The 27,428-nt window shown below is 38.9% G+C and overlaps 1 long non-coding RNA gene, 1 other non-coding gene and 1 pseudogene across 2 annotated transcripts in view; all 3 read right to left on the reverse strand.

The window, feature by feature from the left end:
- Window positions 1-716: 716 nt before the first annotated feature.
- The window catches only part of LOC143682435 (uncharacterized), a 92,557-nt gene continuing 65,845 nt past the window's right edge, over window positions 717-27,428 (reverse strand). Inside the window, exons 2-3 of the long non-coding RNA XR_013175130.1 lie at window positions 1,897-1,951; window positions 717-937 (exon numbers count right to left, since the gene is read on the reverse strand). This is a non-coding gene — a long non-coding RNA (uncharacterized LOC143682435). The remainder of the gene's footprint in view (window positions 938-1,896; window positions 1,952-27,428) is intronic.
- Window positions 18,670-20,283, reverse strand: LOC143682167 (dynein light chain 1, cytoplasmic pseudogene; annotated as a pseudogene).
- LOC143685431 (small nucleolar RNA SNORA70) lies at window positions 19,616-19,751 on the reverse strand. The gene has a single exon (XR_013176657.1). It is a non-coding gene; the product is annotated as a small nucleolar RNA SNORA70 (small nucleolar RNA).

A 27,428-nucleotide genomic window follows, 5' to 3' on the forward strand; every position in this document is an offset into this window, starting at 1 on the left:
AAAGTAACTGCGTGAATCAGGCTATATACAAAACATGTGTGAGGGTACAAACATTTCTCCATGAAAGAAATGAAAACAAGGAACCAAGCTGCTGTCTCTGATTTGTGGAACATGAAAGGCTGTTGCCTAAGCTCAGCTCCACCTCTTTTGGACCCCCCAAAAGCTAGAGGCCCAGAATGCAGTATGAGCTTGTTTTAACTGGGTTTTTTTTTTGTATGCTGCATGGTGGGGTCATATTTCATTATTCTTCCATGTGGGTATACATTATTGCAGCACCATTTGTTGAATTTTTTATTTGATTGCTTTTGTTGGTTTCTTTGTTTGTTTGAGAAGTACACGGGCTAGGAATCGAACCCGGGTCTCCCGCATGGCAGATGAGAATTCTACCACTGAACTATCTCTGCACCCCCCTCCCCTACCCCTTACCCCCCACCCCCCACCGCCCCAAGTTTATTTTAAAGCAATGCCATCCACAGAGACTTTGCTTTGGTTTAATGCTGATCTGGCGGGGAGAGACTGTTCCTAACACTGACCGGTGAAGCCCCAATCACTCTACCACACAGGGAGCCCCTTCCTCTCTTCTGTATCTGTACTGTTTTCTTAGCACTTAACTCACTTCGCATATTTACTTACATGCTATCCATCATTCATAGGCTTCCAAAGTGCGGCCCTGACACTACTACTTCTTTTTCTTTACCTACAGACGAGTTGACCCTTAATATGTATTTATTTACCAATACATCAGAAGAAAAAACAGATACATGTTCAGACTGTAGCTGAACTTTTGGTGAAAGGACAAAATGAAATGAATGTCCCACTCCCATGAAAGAGATAAGGATCTAGAATCATACTGAAGAAGAAGCCACCTGGGAGGGTGACAGGTAGATGGGTTCTGGGATAAAGGGGGAACAACAGGAACTTTCTTTCTCCCTTCTTCCTGAGAAAAGCAAAAAATAAGGTAAGTTAGTAAGGTAATAATAAGGTAAAATGGTAAAGTAAAAAACATTAAGTAAGTTAGCTGGTATTTGTTTAGTTTGTTTTATTTTATTCTCCCCTACAAAACTTCAGAACTGATAGAGACAGTTCAGATTCAGGACAATGCTTCAATAATCAGCATCTCCTACTAGCTGGCCTGCAAACTGTCTTGTCAATGCTACACTACACTTATTGAGCACCTATTAAGCTTAAAAGCACTATAGAATGTTAACTTCTTTAACCTTCACAACCTCATGTGGTAAGTTTCATTTTTATCCTACTTCACAGATAAGGGAACTGAGGCTCAGGGATGTCGACCTTTGTTGGAAAGCCTACACAGCTGGTCCCTGCGATGGGTGCAAATCTAGGTCTTCCTAAACCATTCCTGATTCTTTGTTAACTGTTTCATCATAGTTTGAATACGAAAACAAGTGTCTTCATTTGCCAGAGGTACTCTGACAAACCCATAAATTGGTTGTCTTAAACAACAGAAATATACTGTCTCGAGTTTTGAAGGCTAGAAGTTCAATATCAAGGTATTGGCAGCTCATATTTTCTCCAAAGTCTGTTGTGTTCTAGTGGAGGCTCAATCTTTGCCTCCATCACATGGTGATCTGTCTCTTTTTGTCTCCTCTTCTGGTTTCTGTCTTCATGTCCAGTGTTCTTTGCTTATAAGGACTCCTGTCATATTGGATTAGGCCCACACTCATTCAGTTTGATCTTACTTTAACTAGCAATAGATCCTCAAAGGTCCTATTTACCCTCGTGTACATACATACTCTACTCACCTTTACAAGTAACATATTCAAAGTTCCTATCTACAAATAGGGGTTAGGACTCAAACATATCTTCTGTGTGGGACCTGATTCAACCCCCAACAACCAGTTATTGTGAAAGTAATGAGAGCTTTTATTCACTTACATGTTTGTAACACATTCTGGAATATTCAGATTTTATAACTGGGAAACGTGATATGCTAGAAAAATCAAAATAAAAGATAATTAAATGAGCTATTTAAGTATGAGAGCCCCAGGAGTGGCTTTAGTCCTCTACTCTCTTCCCAGAAATGATCGTCCTCTGAACAGATGGTCCCTCTCTCAGAGCTTCACCCCAATCTGATTGACTCCCACATGTCCATCTCTAGCCCTTTCCTGGCCATTTTACCTATGGCCCATACCTCCAACTGCTGCTTCTATGTTCACATGGATGTCTCTCTAGCTAGTGCCTTGGACAACCTTCTCTAAGGAGAAAGCATTTGATGGTTCACCCAGAATTGGCTCTTACTCTGGACACCCCCCTACAAGATGCTCTTTGGGAACTTGTCCTGGTTTCACCTATATCCAACTTTTTGGGAGCTGTCAATATGTTTTGTTTATCACTATTCTGAGATGTAACCAAGTTTCCCTATACCCAGCTTGACCTCCAAATGCAGAGAAAAGCAAAGTGGATTCTGAACAAGTATAGTAGGGAGAAATTGCAGGTAGTCTCTAGGAAACCCATTTGGAAAATTATTTGTGATAACTTTCTGAGTGTGCAATACACTAATCCTAAGATCTTAAACAAAATGCAGAATTATTCATTCTTTATTCAAACATGGTGTGGTAGTTAGATTCAGTTGTCAACTTGGCCAGGTGAAGGCACCTAGTTCTGTTGCTGTAGACATGAGCCAATGGTACATGAATCTCATCTGTGGCTGATTACATCTGCAGTCGGCTAGGAGGTGTGCCTGCTGCAATGAATGATGTTTGACTTCATTGGCTGATGCTTAAATGAGAGAGCTCAACATAGCACAGCCCAAGCAGCTCAGCATACCTCATCTCAGCACTTGCAGCCCAGCCCAGGCCTTTGGAGATGCAGAAAGAAATCACCCTGGGGAAAGTTGTTAGAACCCAGAGGCCTGGAGAGGCCAGCTGAAACCATCCTATTCCTTCCTGCGTAAGAACCTCAGTTGAAAGTTAGCTGCCTTTCCTCTGAAGAACTAACAAAATAAATCCCCTTTTATTAAAAGCCAATCCGTCTCCGGTGTGTTGCATTCTGGCAGCTAGCAAACTAGAACACATGATTATTAGGCATTGTATCAGGGTTCTCCACAGAAACAGAAACAGAAACAACAGAGCACAGACACACACACACACACACAAATATGAAGAAATTTATTCTAGGAATTGTTTCACATGAGTGTAGGGATTGGCAAGTCTAGATTCCACAAGGCAGGCTGCAAGGTGGGAACTTGGTGGAGACATTGAATCCCCAGGAGAAGCTGGCTAAAATAGAGATAGAAATTCTTCCTACATGCTGAAATCCTCAGTTCTCCCTTCAAAGGCTCCGACTAATTGAATGAGGAGATACCCTCATTGTTGAAGGTAATCTCCTTTATTAATTGTAGATCTAATCAGTCATAGATGCAATCAACTTGCCGATGATTTAAATCCATGAAATACCTTCACTGTAACAATTAGGTCAGAGCTTTCTTGACCAAACAACTGGGTAATATAACCCAGTCAAGCTAACAGGTGAAATAACAGTCACCTATATTTTTGAGGCAATTTACATAAGCTATCTCATTAAGCCTCATGGCCATTCTTATGGATAAAGAATATCAAGTTTGGGCCATGGTGGCTCAGCAGGTAGAGTTCTCGCCTGCCATGCCAGAGACCTGAGTTCGATTCCTGGTGCCTGCCCATGTAAAAAAGAAAAAAAAAAAAAGAATACCAGGCTCAGAAGGATTTTGGGCTTAAGAGTCTCCAGTTAGAGAGCAGTATGTCAGGACTTAAACCATATAACTGAAAGCCAGGCACATTTTCACCCGTATTATAAGCTACCTCTATGGTCCATTTCATGTACTCAACAAGAAATGAGCATTTACATTTACTTTTAAGAAGTCAATGTCAATATAAAACAAGAGATAATTAATACTTGGAAATTAAGTATTGAACACATTCATCTATTCCTACTTGACCTCATGCAGGCATAAGCAATACAACTTTATTATAAACAAATGTCTTCTCATCCACTTATGTGTCCCAAGGTTCAAGCTCAAGGAGCTCCAGAGGTATGGGGAGAATTGAAAGAGTGGCACATGGAGGGTCACAGGACGTCTCTGCAAAGGGTCACGTTGCATTTCTGCCTTTAACTGACATTTTTAAATTTGCATTGAAATAGTTGATTCTCCTTAATCTGGCCAATATGGGAAAATAGAGTGGGTGACTCAATTATGTAGATGTATAAATCTTTGAGTTAGGAGGTCAGGATACATATGTTTTTTAAAAAATGAGTGTCTAAAAACATCTGTTTATAGAAGAAAAGCAAATAAATAAAACTCTCCAAATTCTTTTTTTTTTTTTTGGCTATAGAAATGAGAAGCCAGTAAAACCAATATTCATGTCTCAGAATTATGTGTTGGAATGATTGCTAGAACAATCCTAAGCAATTTAATGAACTGCAAAACTCGCTGGAGACAGTTGATGAAATTCCAGTATGGATGTTTCAATCATTCCGTCCCCAAACAAGTCACATTTAAGAAATAAAAAAGTACCTTTTAGCTGACATTTAAATCCTTTTCCATTTTTCTTTTTGTGTTCTTGACATACCCTCACTAATTTTCAAAACTTCTAGCATTTTAGGCATATTATGGTAGTAATTACTCTAGAAAGCAGAAAACCCTGATGCTGATGAAGTCGACACGCACTAACAAGGAAAACATACTAGCTCCTATCAGATTTATTGAGGTTTCAGGAATTATGATTACATAATGTGCCTAAGTTTAACTGATTCATGTCCATTCCAGTTTTTCTACTTATCTCCTCTTTCAAGTCATGCTTTTCTATAATCCACTCTGGTGTCCAAGAACCCTTTCCCAAGATGTCAAACATTTTTTTCAACCTTTGTTTCATGAGGTTTGAATGGGAAAAGAAAAATATTAGGCAAAAAAGATATGGAATATTTCTTTGACTTAAATCAGTGAGATTAGGGCCATGTCTATATTTGAGCAAAGTACAAGTATTACGCGTTTAGTGCACACATTTATGCTGTGTATCCATGTGATCATATTTCTTTTCAACTTCTCTCTCTTGTCACAGCATTCAGGAAAAGTCTTCATAAAGCAATGTGCCCTTTTATTTGATGGTTATAATTGTAATTGTTGTACCAGTAATGTTGGAACAATAGCAGGCATTTTTTAATGAGAATGATTCCACTTCTCAACAAAACATCTGTTTACATCTCTCCTTTTCTCTTCCATCCCTTTCTATGAGTATATGCAATATTTTACATAGCTGTACTTCTCCTCTAAGGTAAATTTTGTTGATTTATGTGATACTTAACATTAAGTGACATATTTTTGCATATAACACCAGACAATCCATTATCAAATTAACCCTACCCATTCCAGCGCTAATATTGATAGACTATTATTTATTTATTCCCAAAAGGTTGTCATTGCTCCACAAACTTTTGGGCTTCCACTTTCTTCTTATGTTTTGGACCCATGTCAAGGATGATGAATTTTTGTGTTCTGAGGGTAGGTTTGATTTTGGGGCTCTACCATGTTTTACATCAAGTCAAGGCTGATAAATGGTATTGATGTTGGTTAGAAAAAACAAGCCAAAGTAAAAAGCAATGTCACTGTTGAGAAACATCTCGAGACACGGAGTTTCTTATATGACACTCAAATTGGCTCCAAAATTAACTTCCAAAGAAGGCTTCAGAAGCTGGTTGAGAAATGGCAAAATCAATGTGATAATGTTGATTTCCCACAGGTTCTCTCAAAAGGATCCAGTGTTCATTCAGAAATCTCATTCTTTGTGTGCGATTTGTAAAAGCATGTTTCATGAATTCATAGCTCAACGTTACCACCTGTTCTAGTTTGCTAGCTGCAGGAATGCAATATACTAGAAAAGGAATGGCTTTTTAATAGGGGAATTTAATAAGTTGCTAGTTTACAGTTCTAAGGTCAAAAAAATGTCCCAATTACAAGTCTATAGAGATGTCCAATCAAAGGCATCCAGAGAAAGATACCTTGGTTCAAGAAGGCTGATGAAGTTCAGGGTTTCTCTCTCAAATGAGAAGGTGAACACAGTCAATTTCTCTCTCAGCTGGAAGGGGACACAGCACGTAAGGCATCATCTGCTAGCTTTCTCTCCTGGCTTCCTATTTCATGAAGCTCCCCTGGAGGCATTTTCCTTTTTCATCTCCAAAGGTCACTGGCTTGTGGGCTCTCTGCTTCTGGTGGCTATGTCACTCATCTCTGTTGTCTCTGACTGTCCATTCTCCAAAATGTTTCCTCTTTTATAGGACTCCAGAAACTAATCAAGACTCACCCAAATGGTTGGAGACATGTCGTCACCTAATCCAATTTAACAACCACTCTTGATTGGGTTACATCTCCAGGGAGATAATCTAATTACAGATTCAAACATACAATATTGAATAGGGATTATTCTGCCTTTACAAAATGGGATTTTGATTAAAACACGGCTTTTGTAGGGGACATACATCATTTCCAACCAGCACACCGCCCATTATACAATTCATGGCTGCCAGGTGCTTGGGTCTCCATGATACCTCTGTGGGATGGCTGCCCAGAAGGACTGGGGGCTGAGGAACACTTATCCCTCAAACTCCTCACTCCTGAGGTCCACAGCATCTGCTGTGCAAGAAGAGATGGGCTTTCCAGATTCTGCTATATTCAAGAAGAACATCCAAAAGAGATTTTCAGATTTTCTTTGCAACTCATTTTAATCTTGACGAGCCTGGTCACCTGTGGCTGAGAGTATGGTGGTCTGTGCAAAGAGCCTCTATGTGTGAGAATCAGAAGACTAGATTCCAGTCTTAGCCCTACACCAACTAGTCTTTGGCAAATCATTTCTCCTTTCTAGGAGGAAGTTTCTGTGCTGTTCATTCTCCATTTATCCTCCAGCTTTGTTTCCTTCCCTGCTCTGGGTCCTTGGAGGCCAACCTCAGTGGTGGCTTCCTTACCTGTGACTTCTCACTGGGTTTAGCAGAAGGCAGTTACCTGCAAGAGATCCGAGGGGGCGAGGAGAGAAATCTGCCCCCCTCACACATGCACATTCCCTTCCTTTGAGGTCGTGGTCTGGGAATGGCTGTGTCCTCTATGGCCTCAGTTCCCATCAACTGATCCCTCTCCCAGGGCTTCAGCCCTTGCCAGATTTTAGCAGCAGCTCCCTATTTTACTCGATCCACCCAGCGGTGGAAAAACTCCCCACTATTGCCAGTCTCAGAGTGCTTCAATATTCTTAACTCCATCCAGAGCTCTGTAAATAGTCCCTTTAAAAATTCCCTTTAATTAAACCTTTCAGATATGCTTTCTATTTCCTGTGGGGACCCTGTCTGATTGGGTTTTCTAATCTGTAAAATGAAGGGTTCAGACTAGTTAAGCTTTAAGTTCCTTTTAAGCCTTAGCATTGTCTGCATCTCTGACCACATTATGTCTGCTGATGGGAGGAGAGTAATTTTGCAACCACAGACATGTTCAAACAGCAGTAACCTGCTTTTCTAAGGAGGCCTTGACTTTCAATTTTATTATTTCAAAAGTCAACATCAAATGACTTTAATAGCTAGTAGTCATCATTCATGATAGGAAACTGCTCATTCAAAATATTTCGCTTGGAGCTGCAAATAGACCCAAAAAGCTACATTCGTTTCATCCAGGTCTTATTTAAGAACCTCGGGATTAAAAAGCTTATAATTATTAGGGCACCTTTTCTTTCACCGGATTTCATGAAGTCCGCCTTGTCCCAGTCATGTCCCTACTGACCCGACTGTAGGTTTGTCAGCCTGTCTTCCTGGACCCCATCCATCTGGCCTATCTAATTGTCACCGCTGGGATGTAACTGGACACCAGTGGCATTCTTCCTTTTGAGTAATCGCATCAATGAGTTATATTAGCTGTCATATTAAAGGAGCTCTCTGCTAACCTCTGGTAATATGAGAACATAGTCACCATTAGCTTTGCTTTCAGTTGGGTAACACCATCTCCCTAATGTTTTTTGCCTCCTTAATCCAAACTGGAATAAAATATGGGAGAAGGAACAGAAAAGGAAGAAAGTTCGACAGAGATCCAGTGTTTCATTTTCTATAGTTGTTCTTTCTTCAAAAAAACAAAAACAAGCATGTTAAGCAGAGATTTCATGGGTTTTCAGGAAATGGTGATGTCTCAAGAGTAAACTCACTTTTTCTTCAGAAGTGAGGAAGAGGACAGGGTCTTTGGGATCTGATAAATAAGTGGGGGTGAGGACATATGATATGTAATTTTTCTGCATCAGTTTTTACTGGCTTTGCCCCTTTCCCAATGAGAGTAGACCAGAATTAAAATCAGCACAAGCGTCCTTTTGAGGCTATTTTAAAATATTTTTAAATTACTCATCCAACTTGAAAAAGCAAGTGGCTGTTTCCAGTTCTTCCTCTCTTAAAACATGGGTTCACATGGTTTTCCCAGTTTTTGAAGGCGTGTTTGCAAAAATGCCTGGGATTGCATTTTTCCCTATGTAAAATGTATTAACTATGCTTTGTTTTCAATGTCTTGTGACTCCAATATATTTCTTGATGAGTACGATTTGAAAATAATGCCAATTTCATAAAATTCAAATTTCCAAACCTTGTTAATCTCAGACTCTTGCTACTTGGCATTGTCATAGCCCCAGTGATCTTTCTGCACTTGCCCTGAGGCAGGAAGCTAGGAAACAGGAAAATCAAACTGAGAACATAGATGGAAAGAAAAGAATTTGAGGGAGCCACATTTCTATATAAAATTCAAAATAACAGGCTCTATTTATGTGCACACTCACTTTCCTTCCCTGTGAGTCTCTAATCATGGGGAAAGGTTGTTTGGTTAACAACAGCTTTAAGGAAGAAATACAGATCTTTGCAATTCAATAGAAATGCATCTAATCAAAAAGTTATATATTTTGGTAGTTCTGTTCTTTATTTCTCTTTTCTCTCTTCTTTCTTTCTTTTCTCTCCTTCTGCTCCTCCTCCTTCTCCCACTCTTCTTCCTCCCTTCCTTTTTTATTCAAGAAAGTGGTCAATGGCAGAACAATAAAAAAATAACAAATTATATAAATAGAAACAGTGAGACTGAATTGGACTCCTTGAAAATATATTAATTAAATACCAATCATAGCATCTTGTGCATTATGCATGCCTTATTTTGAATGTTGGGAAATGGGTGACTCTGTTTGGCATGGCTGCTTATGTCCCATTAGTACAAATACACAGATTGAATTTCTACTCCTTTGGCAGACCATGTCAGCGGCTTTCAGCAGCAGCTGCTGCTCCTACCACAGCTACAATTTGCTACTGCCATCTCCAGTCTGCCTTTCTTGGTAGAAAGTCTGTTTGGTAAATTGCCAACTCCAGAGACGATTTCTACAGTAATGCAATGCCTAGAGCCATGGAATTACACACAGGACCATCAACTTCTGTCTAAATAGACCTGTGATAACTCTAGTAAAACAGTCTTTATAATTAAATGTCTAAAACCAGAGCCAAGTAGAGAAAGGGAGGAGAAAAGAAATCTCTTTAATGAATGAAAAACTAATCACACAATGTAGTTTTCTTAATTCCAGCTAGCTACTTGCTATCCACATGACAAGGAAGTAATTCTTACTTTGGTGTATTTGAAAATATCTTTTGAAACCTCTGCTTAAACACGCCAGATCCTGGTCGAGTGGAGTTCAGTCCCATTCACAGATGCAGTACAGTAGCACTGACCCCAATAATAGCTCCCCCTCATGGCCACAGACCTGGCAGGAGTCTGAAGAAGTCATCTGGCTCAAGATAATGGGAAACTGCCAAAACAGACACTTTTCTCGTCTTTTCCTGAAGATTTCCAGAGTTTAAGGTTCCAGAATCTTCTCATGATGTATTTCTCTGTTATGTGATTCTAGAGCCCCATGTGACCTTTCTAGCCTAAACAGGAATCCATTTCCTACCCTCGTTCCTCTGAGAAATAGAAGAGAACTATTTCATCTTACTAGACCCCATTTTCTCCTTTCTGTAAAATGAGGAGGTCTGACTAGATCTACAGACCCCCATCTGCCTAAAAGATACTGATTTTCTTCAGATATTTTGGTTCTCTTAAGAAGCAAACAACCCTCTACTTGAAGGCAGCGGTCCTGACACACAAAGGAGCTAACACATTTTTGTTGAATGAACAAACCCCATTCCCTAGGTGAAACAATTTAATTTCTCTCACCTTTTTTTTCACTTACTTATTTTTGATGCCTAGAGGAAAAAAATGGGCTTCCACACTACATCTTATTAATTATAGAAATGGGAGCAATTTGCTCAACATCTCTGAGTCTTCATTTCTTTCTTCATAATATGGACTATTGAGATTTACCTCAAGGATTGTTTTATAACATACCTAAAGAGTCTCGCAAAATTGAATAAAACAACAAAACTTCGTCCCTTTTCTCCCAAATTTCTTGAGTTTCTTCTTTCTTTCTACAGGAGAGTGTGGCAGAGATTGCTACTTCTCTGTCCCAGTCTGCACCCTTCTCTTCCTTCTAGTATACAGGACCCTAATTTTAAACTGGCTAAAGATGATTATTTTCTAGCTAATGATGACATTTTCTAGCTTTCTTTACAGCTAGATGTAGCCATGTGAAAAAGTTTTGCCAATTAATATAAGCCAAGATAAGATGTCAGCTTCCAAGAAGTCTTCTAAAAAGGAAGATGGGTGTCCTTCTTCCTCCTTCCTGATGGTTGGAACATAAATATTGCAGCTGGACCTTAGGCTGCCATCTTGAACTACAGGGTTTCAGGTCACACCATAGGGATGGCAGAATAGGGAACTAGAAGGAGGAGTTTGAATGACTCTTTGAGGTCCTTTGCAGGCCACGATGTCTACATCCAGACTTCTTTAGCTGGAGAAAGAAACTATCTTGTTTAAGCCATTGATATTTGCGGAGCTTTCTATTATATGCAGACAGGCACAGAAGGTAACCTCACGTTGATGAATATGTACTAAGCTTCTAATTAATAAAGAATTCGTGTATTTTCCTTAACCACTTGTGTATTATGTTTCCCTTCATCCCTGTTGTCACGTAGACCTTGACTACAGTAAAATCAAAATGGTCCGCACTTAACTTGCAATACCTATATTTTTTCTTCAGTATTTGTAACTCTCCTGTATGTTTATGCTTGTTTCAACCTCTTTTCCAACAGGTCAAGGTCATTCACATTTGAATTTATTTTTTTCAGAGTTATTTACATTATTACTTATTTGTAACAATTTAGAAAACGATGTGGTAATGCTGAATAGCCTAGGATTTGGAGCTTGAAGATCTAAACCAATCCCAGTTATATGATATTAAGCAAGTCACTTAACCTCTTTGAGCCTCAATTTTATCTAGAGTCTGGAGGTAATAACAATTCTGCTTCACTGACTCACTGGCGTGTAGTGAGGATAAAGAAGCAAGGATATGTTAGAAAGTACTTTCTTTGTAAAAGATAATCTGCCATACAAATGTTAGCTGTCATGAATAATTTTAGAATCTACAAATATAAGAGGCAAATTCTAAGCTCATTTATCCACAGATACAGAAAAGAATTATGATACCATTTAATGACTCCCACATATGACAGTTTCCAAAATGTTGTATCCCTTTTTTTTGAGAGTAGAGCAAATCTTCAATTAGAGACCTTATGTAAAATGTCAATGAATCAGAATAATGACTCAGTTATAGACTATGAATAATTTTTTTGCCTTATGAGTTGTTTCATAGCAGGAAGAATAAATAGTTAAGATCTTGATTCTAAACAATGAATCTGAGTTTCTTTGTCTTCTTGGTCGCTTCATCTTCCTTCTCTCTATACCATACTGGTGTGGATCAGTGGACTCTGAGCACATGGCCCTTGAAGAGTATGACAGAAAGGTCAAAGCCATTCTTTCATAGTTTGCCAGTCATTTGGGACACAACTGGAAGTATCAGGGAAAATTGTTATAATTTATATTTCTTATTTCCTCATTGTCCACATGGCAATTATAGCAAGAATTATTCAAGCTCAATTTTCTACTCAAGAGCTATTTCGATTACTACGTAATGTTTCTTGGTGTTCAAAGGATTTTATGTTAATTCCTCAAAATGAACCGGCATTGCCCATTTGATTCCTACCAGAAAGGTAAAATTCCAGTTACAAAGAAAGCTCTGAAGATAAATATGCTTTTGCAGAAGAAATGAATTTAAAATCCATTGTATTTATGTTTCATGTTATGGTTTTGCTGAACCTGATACACGGATGTACCCTTTTAGAGTAGAAGGACCATATACTGTGGCTTCCCAGGAAAGTTCTAGCTTATGCCTATTGTCTCATTTATTAACAGTGCCCCTTTTACTCCCTAAAGCACTTGTGTTTACATGATAAATTATATACTTATCCTACTTTAGAGACATTTTACTGTACTAGTTGAGTAAAATGGAATGTTTTTATCAATTCTAGGCAGGGCTTATTTTTTTGTCCTATGGTAGAGTCTTTAAAACAACATCTCTTTACAATCCACATATTCTTGAGACCCAAAACGAGCCAGACTGACTAGTCCACACTCTTTGTAGGGAAGAAAGATTTTAAAATATCACTACCTCTGAGCATCAATATCAGGGTTGGCAAACTTTTTCCATAAAGGACCAGACAGTAAATATTTCAGTCTTTGCAGGTTATACCCTCTCGGTTGCAACAACTCAACTCTGTTGCTATAGTGTGAAAACAGCCACAGACAAAATGTAAACTAATGGCTGTGTTCCAACCAAACCATTTTTAAAAAAAGAGGAGAAGGGCTGGATTCAGTCTGCAGGCTGTAGTTTGCCAGAACTGATAGAGTGTTTTAATATTTTCTCTTGATAACTGACTAAATGGAATCCATATTCTCCAGACTTCTTCTCACATGTTAAAAGGAGCAAAAGTCTTAGATGATAACTAATATCATTGAAAGTCACTCCCACTTCTTACAAACAAAGCTTCTAATCTTTCTGTCATCAGCACATCCTGTTCGATCCAAAGACTTACAGTCCACATTTAATTTAAAGAAGTGAAATGAAGCTGCTGCTTCTTCACCAGAAATATGCTATGGAACTGATAGGCAGTGAGGTTTTATTGTTTGGGTGTTTTAAACTTGGCTTCTAACATGTATTACAAAGAAGTTTCTGGAAAATGTCATTTTATTCTGTTTCCCCTTTGTGTTTTCATAGGATGGGTCAAATGTACCACATCTAGCTTTAGGGAATATATTTGAAATGTGTAGATAAACAAGCTTGCATCTATAAATGAAGACTCAGAGAGAGGAGAGAAATGATAAAATTTAGTTAGAATACAATGGAAAAGTCCTTTGCCCTTTAAATAAAAAAGCAGAATGAAGTAAAGCCTTGAATAAAATTAAAAGCAGGAGGAAACTACACACAGAAACACATCAAACCAGTGAGTTGCTTGCTTGCTATGGTGAAAATTATGATAATATGGTGTGGTGCACAGTGGGAGTGTGCGTGTGTGAGAGAGAGAGAGAACAGGAATTAAAATTAGGCAGCTACAAAATGTTAAGACCAAGATTTTGGACATTTTAAGCAAAGAAATATACTCAGTCAATGTAAACAGACAAAATATGGCATGCTCTAAATGATGATGAGTTGATGAATTCTTTGCTGTCTGAGCTGGAACATCACGCCCCCCCATCAAAAGTGACTGGACTGTCTCTCCTGTAGAGGTAGATACTAGTTGCAGCCTGGGGAAAAAGGAAAACATAAAAGTGGATCTAGATTTGCCTTGCAATGACAGCTGCATATTAATCTAAAGAATTTCTAAAAAATCAAAAAGACATTTTTCAGCAAACTATACCTCTAGAGCCTCAATCATAAAGCATGGGAATAAACTTGAAACAGGATTGATTTCATCTTAAAGGGAATATTTCTTTGAAATGCTACCAACTACAGTTGTCTTATTTGGTTTTTCAATCTTATATCAAAATTCTGCCATATTGTGTCAAATAAGAAGATAATATAACAACTTTAAACAAATTTTGCAATTATAAGATCAATCAAAAGTGCATTGCAGTTTTTGTATGTAATTAGGAAGTTATGAGATTGAATACTTAGTGACTCTAAATATTAACCTTCATTTTCACTTTGGTTCCAAGACCTTGACCCTTAAAGGATTAGAGTTCCCTAATGGAAGTTACAGAGCAGAAGGGGTCCTGTACATTCAGTTGTTTGGAAAATGCTAGGTACTTGCCTGGCAGAAATGGAAGATATTTAAGTGTGAAAGGGATATCTCTGGTCTAAATTGTTTTTGTACCTTTTTTTTCTTTCAGACCCCAAGCACAGTTCTAACCTTTGTGCATACTCAGGTTTCTTTGGGACATGGTTTGCATACTCCTGAAAAACTGAGTTGCTTGTGTTAAGAGAAAAGTTGACAATTGGATCAAATTTGTTTTGATTTTTACAAAACCATCCTTCCAGCCATTGGCCCCCTTAGATGGGAGAGGGAAAGAGATGAGTAGGTTAGAAAGGCCTTGTAGATATTCAAAGAGTCAGGTAGACCTGAGTTTGAAGCCCTGCTCTTCTATTTAAGAACTGAGAAATCCATTTCTTTCTTCAGACTTCAGTTTATTCACCTGTAAACTTGAAGAAATGTTACTACCCTCTTAACTGGGTTGTTTTGTGAGTTATGTGAATTACTGTATGCAAAGTACAAGTCAAAATCTGGCACATGCTAAGGGCTCAACAAATATAGCTTTTGATAAAGACCCCAAAGTCTTAACTAACTAAAACTGTACAGGATTCTGATTAAGCTTGGTGGGAAGTAGGTATGAGAGATGTTCTCTTTAGGGTGATTCTAACACCAAAAGCAGGATTAATAATCCCAAGTGGGATTTGGGAAGGCAGAGGATGCCAGCCTAGAGAACTGGGTAACTCCATACACTTTATTCTGTCACTGGACTGGGATATTCAAAATATTTTTACTCTAGTCATTTGGTATATAAATTGGCCCAGTGTGTTCAAACTTTCCATATGTAGCTTTAGAATGCAGACCTGGATCAAAATACTTTTTTCTCCACATCTTAACATATTTACATGGAAGAAAATAAACTTGAAGCTTTCTATTTTCTTTTTTTGGATTACTAAATAAAAGGTTCCTGCCTGCAAAGTCCCAGTAGGCCCATTAAAGAGGACTTTTCCAGGGCAGGGAGGATCCTAGCTATGAGAAGCTGTGGTAGCTGAGGTCATTACTCATAGGATTGGTTGGTTCTTCTCACCCCTGCCCATCCAGGATAAACTATTACTCTAGCAGAGACTTGCATGTTAAAAAATGTTTCCATGTAGAGACCAATGTTAGCTTTCAGCTTCTCCAAAAAGTAGTACAAAAAGTGTACTCTGTCCATTCCTGACAACAGCATGGAAGTCTTTTAATTAGCACACCCTGGAGGAAATAGAGATGTGCTCGCTAAGTAATTACCAGGGAGCAGGGGTGTACAATGTTTTCTGATGCATTTGTTAGGAGTGAGCAGTGTCATCAAACTGAAGGCTTCTTACAGTGGGTGTTAACATAAAAGGGCTCCCACAAGCCATGTGGGAAAGAGGGAGAGACTGTTGATGTCAGGAACAGTCACTGAACCAAACACACACACACACTCACACACAAATGCCAGACTGATTAATGGCCTATATCCCAGAAAAGTGAGCATTAATTTCCTAGTACTCCTTGAAAGTTCTAAGAAAATATCAAAGCCTGGTACCTTCCTCAAATGCCTCTTGCCTGAGGTTAAATGTCTACATTTCACTGAAGGTGCCTTAATTCAGTGAAAAGACATATAGACCCAGGATATAGGAATGTAAGAAGTCAAGTTTTTTTTGCTGTTTGTTTATAGGAATGTCCCCATCATGCATCTATGGGTATCTAATCCTAGCATACTTTCAACCTTATTAATGAATCTGAGTAATGATTACACCAGATACCATTGGTTGGTTCCTTTTCCTGATAGAACTCTGGGGTTGTCTCCTCCACCTGCCTCCCCAACTAAAGGACCCTTTCTATAATAGCTTTATCCCACATCATTCAATATCATCTTTCTGAAGCCAAATGGATGGAATCAGGTCCCTGCTGGCTAAGCCAAGATTGTTGGAACCACATAAAGAAAGGAGCTCTGGACCCAGGCCACAGAGGCCAGTTCCAGGGATTGTGATGCCCAAAAAGGGCTGTATCAGAAAGGAGGGAGCAGGCCACAACTAAGCGCCTAGAATGTCTGTCCTTCAGTTCAAGTTTCCAGGAATAAGAATCTAATTGACTTGGTTCAATTAAATCATCTCATATGAAGCATCTACTCCAGGTCCAACAGGCAGCTAAAGGCAGTCCGTTTGAGGGGTAGGAAAGGGCAGAATCTCCAGGTGACACCAGGTCATGGGGCTGATAGTGAAGCACCACTGACCATAATGACTTAAAGCCAGTGGTGTTCATATCTTTCTCCTCTACTAGAGGAGGAAAACTAGTCTTCCAGTTTTCTAGAGGAATCTCAAATTGTTAGGTTATAAATATGAATTGATTAATTTTTTTTCCAAAAATTAATTATAGACTTTAAGTTTTCCTCCTTCCAGGCCCCTAAGGAGGAAACTTTCCCATCCCCATGAATCTAGCTGTGGCCATGTGACTTCCTTTGGCCAATAAAATGGGAACAGGAATAAAGGCTACATCTGGGCTGCAGGAAGGTTTTAAGAACCAGGGCTTATTCCACCATAGTCCTGCTTCTGACATGAGGACTGTGGAAACTCATATCAAGATGATGGCAACAGCTGGGTCCCTCAGGAACTACAATGAACAGAGTCTACTGCTGACTCACACAGCACATGTTGCATGAAAGAGTATCTGACATCTGTTGTTAAGCCACTGAGATTTGGGGGTTGTTTGTTAGCCATAATGTAACCTAGATCATCCCGACCGACAGACAATGCTTTTAACTTTGGTTTCTCCAATCCCCTTCTTTGAAGGGTACCATCTTGACCCAATTTCACAATTATTTGATTGCTTTCAGTTTTTAATATTTAGTTCAATGCAAATTAAAACTTCATTTCACATATGATTCAAATCTCCTCTTTCTTCAACTAAGGCTAGACTTGAAGCTCCAAGGACATGGAGTGCGGTGGATGATGTTCTTACTTTTCACACATTTCTTCCTTATCCTTCTTTAGAAGTGCCTTGTGTAGTGAAGGAGGAAGGGGGTGGGGCAGGAAAAGGCTAATATTGCTGTCCTAATTAACTAACTTGCTGGATGAATCTGACTGGTCCAAGATGGCTTGTGGTAGGCTACCAAGACTGACTTTTGTATGGGAATACATGAGGCTGTTTTGGAGGGGTCTGTAGATACTCCACACCTCTCAGAGATCAATGGGGATAATCTGGCTCGGACCTGACCTCAACTACCACCCCAGTGCCACACCTATGGGTTCCTGTGGCTAGGGTCCCTCTTGCCCTGGAACAGTTCTCTTTAGTGGGGTTACTGGGAAGGTGGCACAAGCCAAGATATAGTCCATGATATCTATTCACACCATGGAAAACTCACGTATCCTTGCTGTATCATGCCGCTGCTGCCCCTCTACTCTCTCTCCAATTCTTTTTTTCACTACTCAGGTAGGCACAAAAGCTGATCAGCAAGTTTGATGTTTTAGCAGATGACCAAGTTAATAAAAAGGAGGCCATTCTCCCCTTCTTTCAGGTGCCCAACTCTTTACAAATAAGTCTCTAGGATGCCACCCTCACTGCAATTTTTTGAGAAAGGAAAGCATCCTTCTTCTCTTCCTCCACTTCTCCTGGGTAATTCTGCTGCCTCATAGTAAACCATGTGGGGGTGATGGCTGGCTATAAACTGTGTCAGTGCATCAGCAGCTCTCTGCAATATGAATACTTGGTATTCGTAATTTCAAGACAACAGGAAAGATTCCATTCAACATCTTGATCCCAGCCCAGGGCTGGACATATAATAGGTGCACACTGTGTGCTTTGCGAATGATTAAGCCAGACACAGAGTTTCTCATGCAAGGATATCCATTCCATTATAGTTTGGGGAAAATGGGTACTACTATGTATGGTGCATCAATTTCCTCATTTAATCTCACAACAAACCTGTAAAGTAGACTTTGTGATACCCAGGTTACAAATGAGACATATGTGATTCAGGGAGATTATGTTGCCCAAGATCAGGATTAGAAGGAGGCCTTGCTCCTAGCACCACACCATGTCACTGTCAGTAAACATTTCTTTCTTTAAGCCCTAATCTGGTTCTCTTCAATTTTCCCCCAGTGTTCCTAGTTCTGCTCTCTCTAGTACCCAGAATATGTCAAATGTCTTCCAACTCATAAAGTTATCCAAAGATAGGGCCTTCTTTGGATGTGGTCTGACCAGTGCCAAATACAACAGAACTCTGACTTTCCAGGTTCCAAACGACTACTCTGCTATTGATGTCAGCTTTTTAAATAGCCATCTCACTCAGCTGGCTCTTTATGAACTCATATCTTTTGGGTGCTTTGTTGTCATGTTAAATATCCCTCATTTTATCTTCGTTCAATTGATTTTTTAACCCAATTCACTAGTTTACATTTATATCTTTTTGTTTTGCAAACTGTTAAACACCCTACACAAACAACACAATGAAGTTTCAAAGATCAAGGTGTCCCTTTAGCAAGGTTGAGGATATCAGTCTCTGGGATTAGGAGTTTGGGTTGCTGTCCTTGCTTTCGGATAGACAACTGGATGTGTGGCACCCTCCATGCTTGAACCAAATTTGAGCAGAAAAATAGCCATTTGGCCTAGGTAAAAGTAGATGAAGTGCTTAGTTTCACATGTTATACAACTACCAAAGTTTTTCCCCATGACACAGTGCCAGTAAGATTGTATTTCTTATCAAACTCCTCTTGATATGGGATGTAATGCCCTTCTCTATGTTATATATCTCCAACATCTGAGCAGCCCACTCCACCAAATCCTGTTTCATCCCCTATGACATGTCCACATTTTTGATCATGGCCTTTCTGTTCCACTTGATTACCAAGGAGCAGGGTTGGTCAACTGCAATGGTCTCCAGGGGGCAGGGCTAGCGTGGTTTAGGCTTGGCAGGAATGGCCATTGCCACCAAAGACATGGTACATCTGAGACCTACATTTATTTTTTTATGATTGTAAAATACGTGTTCACTATCATCCTCATTACATTTCTTTTCTTTCTTTTTTTTTTGCCATAAAGTAGCTTATTGGTGGGTACAAACTGGATGAGAGCAGTGCTGGAAAACCTTTCATAAGTGCAGGGCCTGTCACTTGTCCAGAGGGCCACAATTGTTGATATATTTCACCCCACAACCATCTGGAATGAGGCACTTCTCTACCACTGTGTCTTCTAATTCATCAGTATTAAACTTGGTAAAGCCCCATGTTTTAAAGATACAGATCTTCTGGGAGCCAAGGAACTTGAACTTGGCTCTGCAGTAGAGCCTCAGTTACATGCTCTTCGTTTTGAAGCCTGGTATGTTGGACATGATGACCTGACTTATGTGGACCCTGGCTACTATATCTTGGGGCTTTCCAAAGGCACCTCTCATAACTTCCTGGAGCCTAGATAGGGGATGGGCAGGGGTCAGACAGGAAAGGGCTGTCTCCAAGGTCCCTTAAGGCAACTCATATAAACAACAGGCTGCATCCACTAACAAGGAGGTTGCTGTCTGCTACCACGGTACACTAGGCCCTGATGTGGAGAAGATCTCATTATATTTTATGTTGTTATTTTTGATTCTCTGTTTGTCAACTTTAAAGAGCTTTTGTATGTTAATGCTGTATCTCATACACTTGTTAGTCCTTTATGCTACATGTCCATTGCTAATTTTATACATCATTGGGTGATCTGTATAATAGGAAAAAACAAAAACAGAGCTTTAGGTCACCCTTGGACAGCCCCCTGAGTTGACATCTATCCAAGAGCTTAGTTGTGTTTTTAGGACTGTGGTGAACCTATGACACTGCCCAGGGTCCAGCCAACATTACCCTTCAGGGGGTCCTTTCTCCCTTGGGTCAAAGAAACTGATGGCCCCATCCTTTCTTCCTTTCTCTTGGGCCAACATGCAGATGGATAAGCCATGTCTTCTTGGTTGCTGGAGGTTCAATTTCTCTGTTTTATGTACACTGTATATTTCTGGGTCACGATGGCTCAGCAATTATACTCAGTGGATCTGCCCAAGCAGAGCTTGCCTGAGGAGAACCCTGAGAGGATCCCCCGCCCCGCACCACCCTGGATATTCCTGAAGCTCAGGTAAACCTTCATTCTGCCAAGACACCAAGCATTCCAAAGGAATTTCCCTTCTCTAGGGATCCTGGGTACTATTTTGTGGCCATTCTCAAATTCACATACCTGGACTATAAAACAGTCCCCAATTGAATCTGTTGCTCCAGCCCCTGTGAGGACCCAGCTGGTGAGGGTGTGCCACCTCTATTCACCAGCCAGTCCCTTCTCTCCAGCCTTGCAATAATTTTGTTGTCTTTGTTATTCTGTATCCTGTGGTGACTTCCCTGAGTGCAGTGAGTGATTAATTTAGCTGGTGTCACAGGCTACAACATGTTGATATAAAGGGAAAAAGAAAGAGAAAAAAAAGGAAGTGTGGAAAGGGTGAAAGGTTACTGCAGCAAACACACAGAACCCAAGCTCCAGCCCTCTCGCAGAATGCCCCATTGGCCAAAATGACCCTGTGACATTGTTTTTGTGAACATGAGTATGAACTTCTGAATGGTTGAGTTCTGAAATTCAAAGCCTGAAACTCTCCCAGGGCTCTCTCACTTCCCCCACTGCCTCTAAAACATCAATAGCTTCAGGAAATAATGAAAAACAAATCAGAAATAAAATCAGCACTTTAAAGCCCATGGTTCTTTATAAAAATACAAAAAAAAAAAAAAGAGAGAGAGAGAGAGAGAGCGCTTCTGCTGTTCATATGCCAGTTTGCAATGAAGCAAGACTAGGGACTGTGCATGGAAACAAACTCCAGGCCTTCTTGCAGTTGTGATGCCCAATTTAACCCCTTCTTCTCCTTGGCTCACGAAGTTGTAAAGGGTTCATGTGGCTGTGGTTTTGTGAGCTGTCTTATTGTTCGTCAGTCCTACATGGGACTTTGTCTGCATGTGTGACTGTCAATATCGGTGAAGGTGAGAAGACCATCCAAGTGATAATTTTATCTGTACCCCACAGAAGGCCGTTTTTATTTACACCATGGAAAGGGTGTACTTTCATTTTGGATAAACCTCTGATAGAGGGCCTGTGACTCATCAAGAGCCTTTCTGTTCATGGATTTCACCATCTGTAATCCAATCCCTCCCTAGCCTTTCTGTACCCTTGCGTTACATAGTGGGTGACGAAATAATTTAAGAGAGAATTTTTTTCATTTTGACACTGTCTAGATTTTTGATATTTTATCTTAAAGTGATTTTTAAAGAAATCGCTGGAATAATTTTCACTAGAAAACTGATATAACTTCACTAAAGAAAATATAGAATTTTTCTAAAATGTCACCCAACTCTTACTACTCAGATATTATCACTAACACGAAAATGTACAGAAAATAAAGGTTAAAAAAACCTAATATGTACGGCATTATCCCATTTTTAGAATAAAGTATAGAAATGTGTACCCACATATATACATTAGTGACTGGAAAAAATGGAAAGGTAGTCTCCCTTACATCACCAACCCCAGTCATTTCCTTAGTTCCCCTCCCTGGGGAAAGCCATTTTCTAAAAGTTCTGTAGGCACATTCAAGCATGAGTATGTCTGTTTGTGTGTGTGAGTGAGTGCATGTGTTGTGAGGAGGAGGAGTTACACACACACATAAGACATGCCTGCGTTTATGTTTTACATTACTTAAAGCATTCTACACACATACTTGGCACTTAGCTTTTTTTTTTTTTTTAATCTTGGAACTCTTTCAAAGATTAACACAGATACAGCTACTTCATTCTTGTTTTACAATTGCATAGAACTTCATTGTTTGTGTGTATCATAATGTTTTTAAATAGATAATCTGTAGACTAATCTTTCTCCTCTGCTGTGACCAACAATGCTGTAAAGTATATCTTGCTTCATACTTCTTGGCACATGTACGAATTTAATGTCAAACGAATTCTCCAAAGTTTCAGCTGCTGGGCTTATGCACTTTATATTTAGCAAATGTTGCCAAATTGTCTTACAATGAAGGTTAACTAATTTATACTTCCATCTATAATGAAGAAGCAAGCTCATGTATTCTTTGTTAATTTCCTCAATCTTAAAAATTGCAGAATGTTATCTAGTTGATTCAATGACTTTCTTCTATTGATGAGACTGAGAATCTTTTAGTGTACTTATGAACCACTTCTTTTCTTTTTTTAGCATTAATTTCATATTCTTCTTCCTAGTCTTTACCACGTTGAAAAAATTCTTTATAGTTTGAGAAAATTAATCATTTGTCAGTAATAGATGTTTTATGTTTCCTAGTTGGTCATTCGTCTTTGACTGTGTTTATAATATTTTTGCTCTGCAGAAAATTTATTTTTTAAGTAGTGAAATTTATTAATCTTTTACTTTATGGCTAATGGGTATATTTGTTGTTTAGAAATTTTAAAATTATGAACAAATATTATGTTTACTTTCTAGTACTCCTATGGTTTCACGTGTTTAGCTCTTCGATTCATCTGAAATTGATCTTGCTATTAGGAGAAAAGTTGAATACTTTTAGTTATATTATTTTCCCAGAGGTCTAGCTAGTTTTCTTAAAACTGTTTATTAAAAAGTCCATTTCACACTGATTTTAGATGATAGTTTTATGAAATTTTAATTTATGAAATTTCCATATAAAGTTGAGTCCATTTCTAGACTCTCAATTCTAGTCTTTCTAGTGTGTTCTGATGCTACATAATTTTAACTAATGTAGCTTTATAATACATTTAATACCTAGTAGGATAAGTGTCCTTCTTTTCCTGCTTTTCCTCACTATCTTTAGAATATTTTGGCAACTTCCACAATAAGTGCACAATAAACAAAGAAAACAAAATGCACCCTAGTGAGACATTTATTGCAATTGTATCAAATTTATACATTAATTTAGGAATAACTTGAATCTTTACATAATTAAGTCTTCCTGCTCATTTATCTAAGTCTCTTTTGCTATCTCTTACCAGTTTTAGAATTTCCTGTATGTTTCTTACTGAGTTTAATTTGAGACATATAATGGTTTTCATTGCTGCTCTGAATGGGATAATTTCTTTCATTAAATTTTCTTTCAGATATTATTTGTCTATATAAAACAAACTCAAATGAGATTTTCTCCCTGTCTCACTTCAGTTCTGATTTTCTTATTTTTATAGAGAATTCACACACACATTTTCAAATAGAGCTGTGCATAAGAACCACTCAAAACTCTAAACAGGTGTGAAGTGATAAAGAAATGATGGAAACACCAATGGACTGTTAAAATACAGATAATGGAAAATCTGTTTAATCTTCATTTATTGTACAGTTGCAGAGGGCTTTTATAATTTAAAGTAAAAGCAAAAGATGGTGTCATTTTTAGTAAATGACAATAACTTAATATGAATCAATGCTGGTGACCAACACACTATGAACATTTTGTCACTGATTCCTGCCCCCTCTTTCCTTTCTTCCTGTCTGTGTCAGAGATGCTTTCTCTTAATGCACTCTAAAGGGCTATTTTGGGACTTAAGTCACCTTTCTCTCCTTGTGTCTCTGCAACAGACACAATCCATCAACCTCCTATCATACACAAAAGAAAAAAAAATCCACTCTTCAAGATAGCAGGCAGCTATTTGGTGCTTTGTGTTATCATAAGGGCTGAGCCCAGGTTCTCTCATGTTTCTAAGTGTGAATTCTCAGCCATCTCAGTTGCTCACATTTGGTGCCCTGCCTGGCTCAGTTTAGAATGAAACACTTTTCCTGACAAGCTGACGGGTGCTAAGTATATTTCAATTACCTGTACAGCCCAAAATTTGCAGGACCCTAAAGAACACAGTCCTTTACGAGTTCTGATAAGAAGTCATATAAAGTAATGTAATGGTATCCCATCATGGGATGAAAAGTTTACTCCCTAAGCTCAATTGATGTCATAGATAGATCTTTAGATCAATAACTGAAGTAGTAGGTGCTAATTTAGCTTGTGGTCAGGAGTAAAACTCCATAATCATGGGAGAGACAATAGGAAAAGGGATACTCATGATTCTGCAGAATATACAACGTGGGAGGGGGTGTCTGCTATGAAGATGACTCTTAAGTAAGACACCTTGCATACAAAAGGAAACAATCTTCCCATTAATCAGGGATTAGATTCTCTTTCTTTGAGGATGCATCGCTCCGCTATTAATTCACTATGGTTCTACTGACCAATACTTAAGAAGATTGAAAGAGTCTGAAAGTAAACTGTAGTGTCCCCTGAATTCTAGATTCATATGCCCAACTCCTATTTGACATCCCCACTCACTTTCTTTTTTTTTGTATGCTGTATGGCGGGGTCACATTTCATTATTGTTCCATGTGAGTATCCCATTATTGCAGCACGATTTTGTTAAAAGTTTTCTTTGTTTGTTTGTTTTTGCTTGTTTGTTTTTTTGGGAAATGCATGGACTGGGAATCAAACCCGGGTCTCCAGCATGGCAGGCGAGAACTCTGCCACTGAGCCATGGTTGCCCACCACCCACTCACTTTCAACAGAAAATTTAAGAAAACTGACCTTCATTCTTCTCAGAATCCTACTCCTCCCACAATCTTTTCAACCCAGAAACATTCATGCTTGACTCCTTTCATTCTCACATAACACATATCTGGTCCATCAGCAAATCTGGGCATCTTGACCTTCAAATTCTCCCAAATGCAACCACTCCTCACCATCCACACTGCTACTAGTCCAAGCCACCATTACTTTTCTCCTAAATGGTTGCACTGACTTCCCAAGTTGTCTATTCTCAATGAGCAGCCAGAGTGATCTTGTCAAAACTAAATTATCCCAGTCACTCCTCTGCTCAAAACCTTCCAGTGGCTCCTGATTGCCCTAAAAGTAAAAGTCAAGCTACTTAAAATGGCTTCTAAGTGCCCAGGTGATCTGGCCCCTATTCACCTCTCCTACTGCACTCACCCATCATACTCTCCCTGCTGAGTATACTCTAGTTGCTCTGCCCTCATTGATGCTTCTCAAACAACGTCAGGCATGCTGCCACCTCAGGGACTTTGCACATGCCATGCCATTCCCTCTGCCAGGAAGACTCTTCTCCTGGGTGTGGCATGGCTTCCTCTCTTACCTCCTTAAGGGCTTTACTTAAAAGTCATGTTATCAGTAAGCCCTTCCCTGGACACATGATCTAAAATTGCAGCACCACCCTGCTACTCCCTCTCTCCTTCTTTATTATTCTCTTTAGATTTCAGCACTAGCATGTTTCACATTTTACTTGTTTGTTTATTGCCTGTTGGAATATAAGCTCCTAGATGACAAAGATTTTTGTCTGATTTGTTTACTGATGTATCCTTTGAACCAAGAACAGTATCTGATGCATCACAGTCTTTTAGTAAATATTTGTTGGGAAATGAATGAATGGATATTTGAGATGTTTGGATTATTAAGAAAATAACATAGAGCTTTACCAAGATACTTATATTTTCAGGTACCTGAAAGGCTCATTGATAATGGCATGAGTTAACATCTTTTTCTCATTTGTGAAAGAACACCATTAAGTTATCAAAGTTTCATGGTTGTAACTATCAATTATCAACTTCAAGTTGATATTTTTCCTTAAAGGCTCTGAAAGGCAAGGGAAGGTAAGTCTGTGTGGTTCTCAGTTTAACTTGAGGAGTCCACAGTTTTCATTACAATTTTGTTGTCATCAATAAAGACAGCAGTGTACTATGTTGTTTTTTACAGTAGGGTAGGGGACTGGGCCAGCATAACCATGAAAATAACGCTGTTCATCATAAAAGTCAATTTCCAGGCTTTGCGGCTTAACCTGGTCCAAGTGAGGTCTGTATAAAGAGAGAAAGATTTTAGGATTTTAGTACTGATTTGCATCATTGCTATTAAAACTAATATAAAAAGAGATCAGAATGATCTAATTTTTCCAGTGGCATCTTATAACTATCCAGAGCCTGCAATTATGCAAGTCATACCATTCTCAGATCAGGGGATCCAATCATCTTTGTCACCTGACAGTTTACCTTATACTCTTTGTAGTCACATGTCATTTACTCAAGCGCACCTCTAAAAGTGAACCTTTGTTAAATAAACACTAATTTATACTCATTACACACACTGCTGCCATTAATATATTTTGTTTTTTGTTTTGTGGTGTTCCTCATCTGTTAATTCGATTTGAAATTAGTCTTTTAAAGATTAGAAAACTAGCAACCATTGGTATATAAACCCAGATTACTTTAATATTCAAAACAGTAAGCTACAGCCAAACTTTGAAAAATAAACTTCATTTGAAGACTAGTTTTGGGGGTCAAGGGAGAGCAGGGAAGGTTTGGAGAGGGTATTTCTAGTTAAATACTGTTCAATTCATTTTACATGCACTATATGATTTGGAGACATGAGCGTGACTTGGTACCTCCTAGAACCTTCTTTGCATAGAGCAAAAATGCATATATGAAGACTTTCATTAGGCTTGATTTGGTCTTGCCGTATCAATAAGGCTTTCTACCTCAATTCCCAGATGGAAATTCAGTCCCACTACAATACCAAGCTAGTCCTGTGCAGTGAACTATGGAGGACTGCATATTTACATTGCAATGTAAATATGTGAGTATGAATAATGTATAGCCATAGTTCAGCCTACAGGAGCAATTTTCCAGTTACATTGGCTCAGGAGCCACTTTCTTAAAATAGTGATATCTGAAGTATGAGATACCATTTCCTTACTTAGGTGGGGGCAGGAATTCATGGGTATGAAGTACATCTAATGAAAAAGGCATTCTGTTTCACGACTAGTAAATGGCTGAGGAGATAAGGAGAAATATTCACTGAGCATCATCAGGACTCTATGTTTAGTTTTGTCCTGCATTTATTTTTAACTCCATTTCAGAGCTGGTAGGCTGAAAGAGAAATGTTTGAGCACTGTGTCTCATCCCATCGCTACGTAGGTGATGTCACTGAGTTCTGCTGTCTCTGGATGCATCCATGAGATATCTTTTTTTAATCACAGAGCCCCCCCCCATTAAGCACTCTCAGGTATTCCAGACTCTGAATGTTGCAGGTGGGGCCTCATTCTCTATCTGTATAGTAATGACTAGTCAGTTATTATACTCAGGCTCACTACGTAGAATAGCATTTTCCACTCTGCCTGATTGTGAAATTAATTTAATGTGGCACAACCAGTATTTTTAAGTAAAATGGAATATAATAGAAAATATCAGGGGGCATATATGTAGTAAGGATAAATTTTGTTTTT

The sequence above is a fragment of the Tamandua tetradactyla genome, chromosome 5, assembly GCF_023851605.1.
Source record: "Tamandua tetradactyla isolate mTamTet1 chromosome 5, mTamTet1.pri, whole genome shotgun sequence".
Classification (NCBI taxonomy): Eukaryota; Metazoa; Chordata; class Mammalia; order Pilosa; family Myrmecophagidae; genus Tamandua; species Tamandua tetradactyla.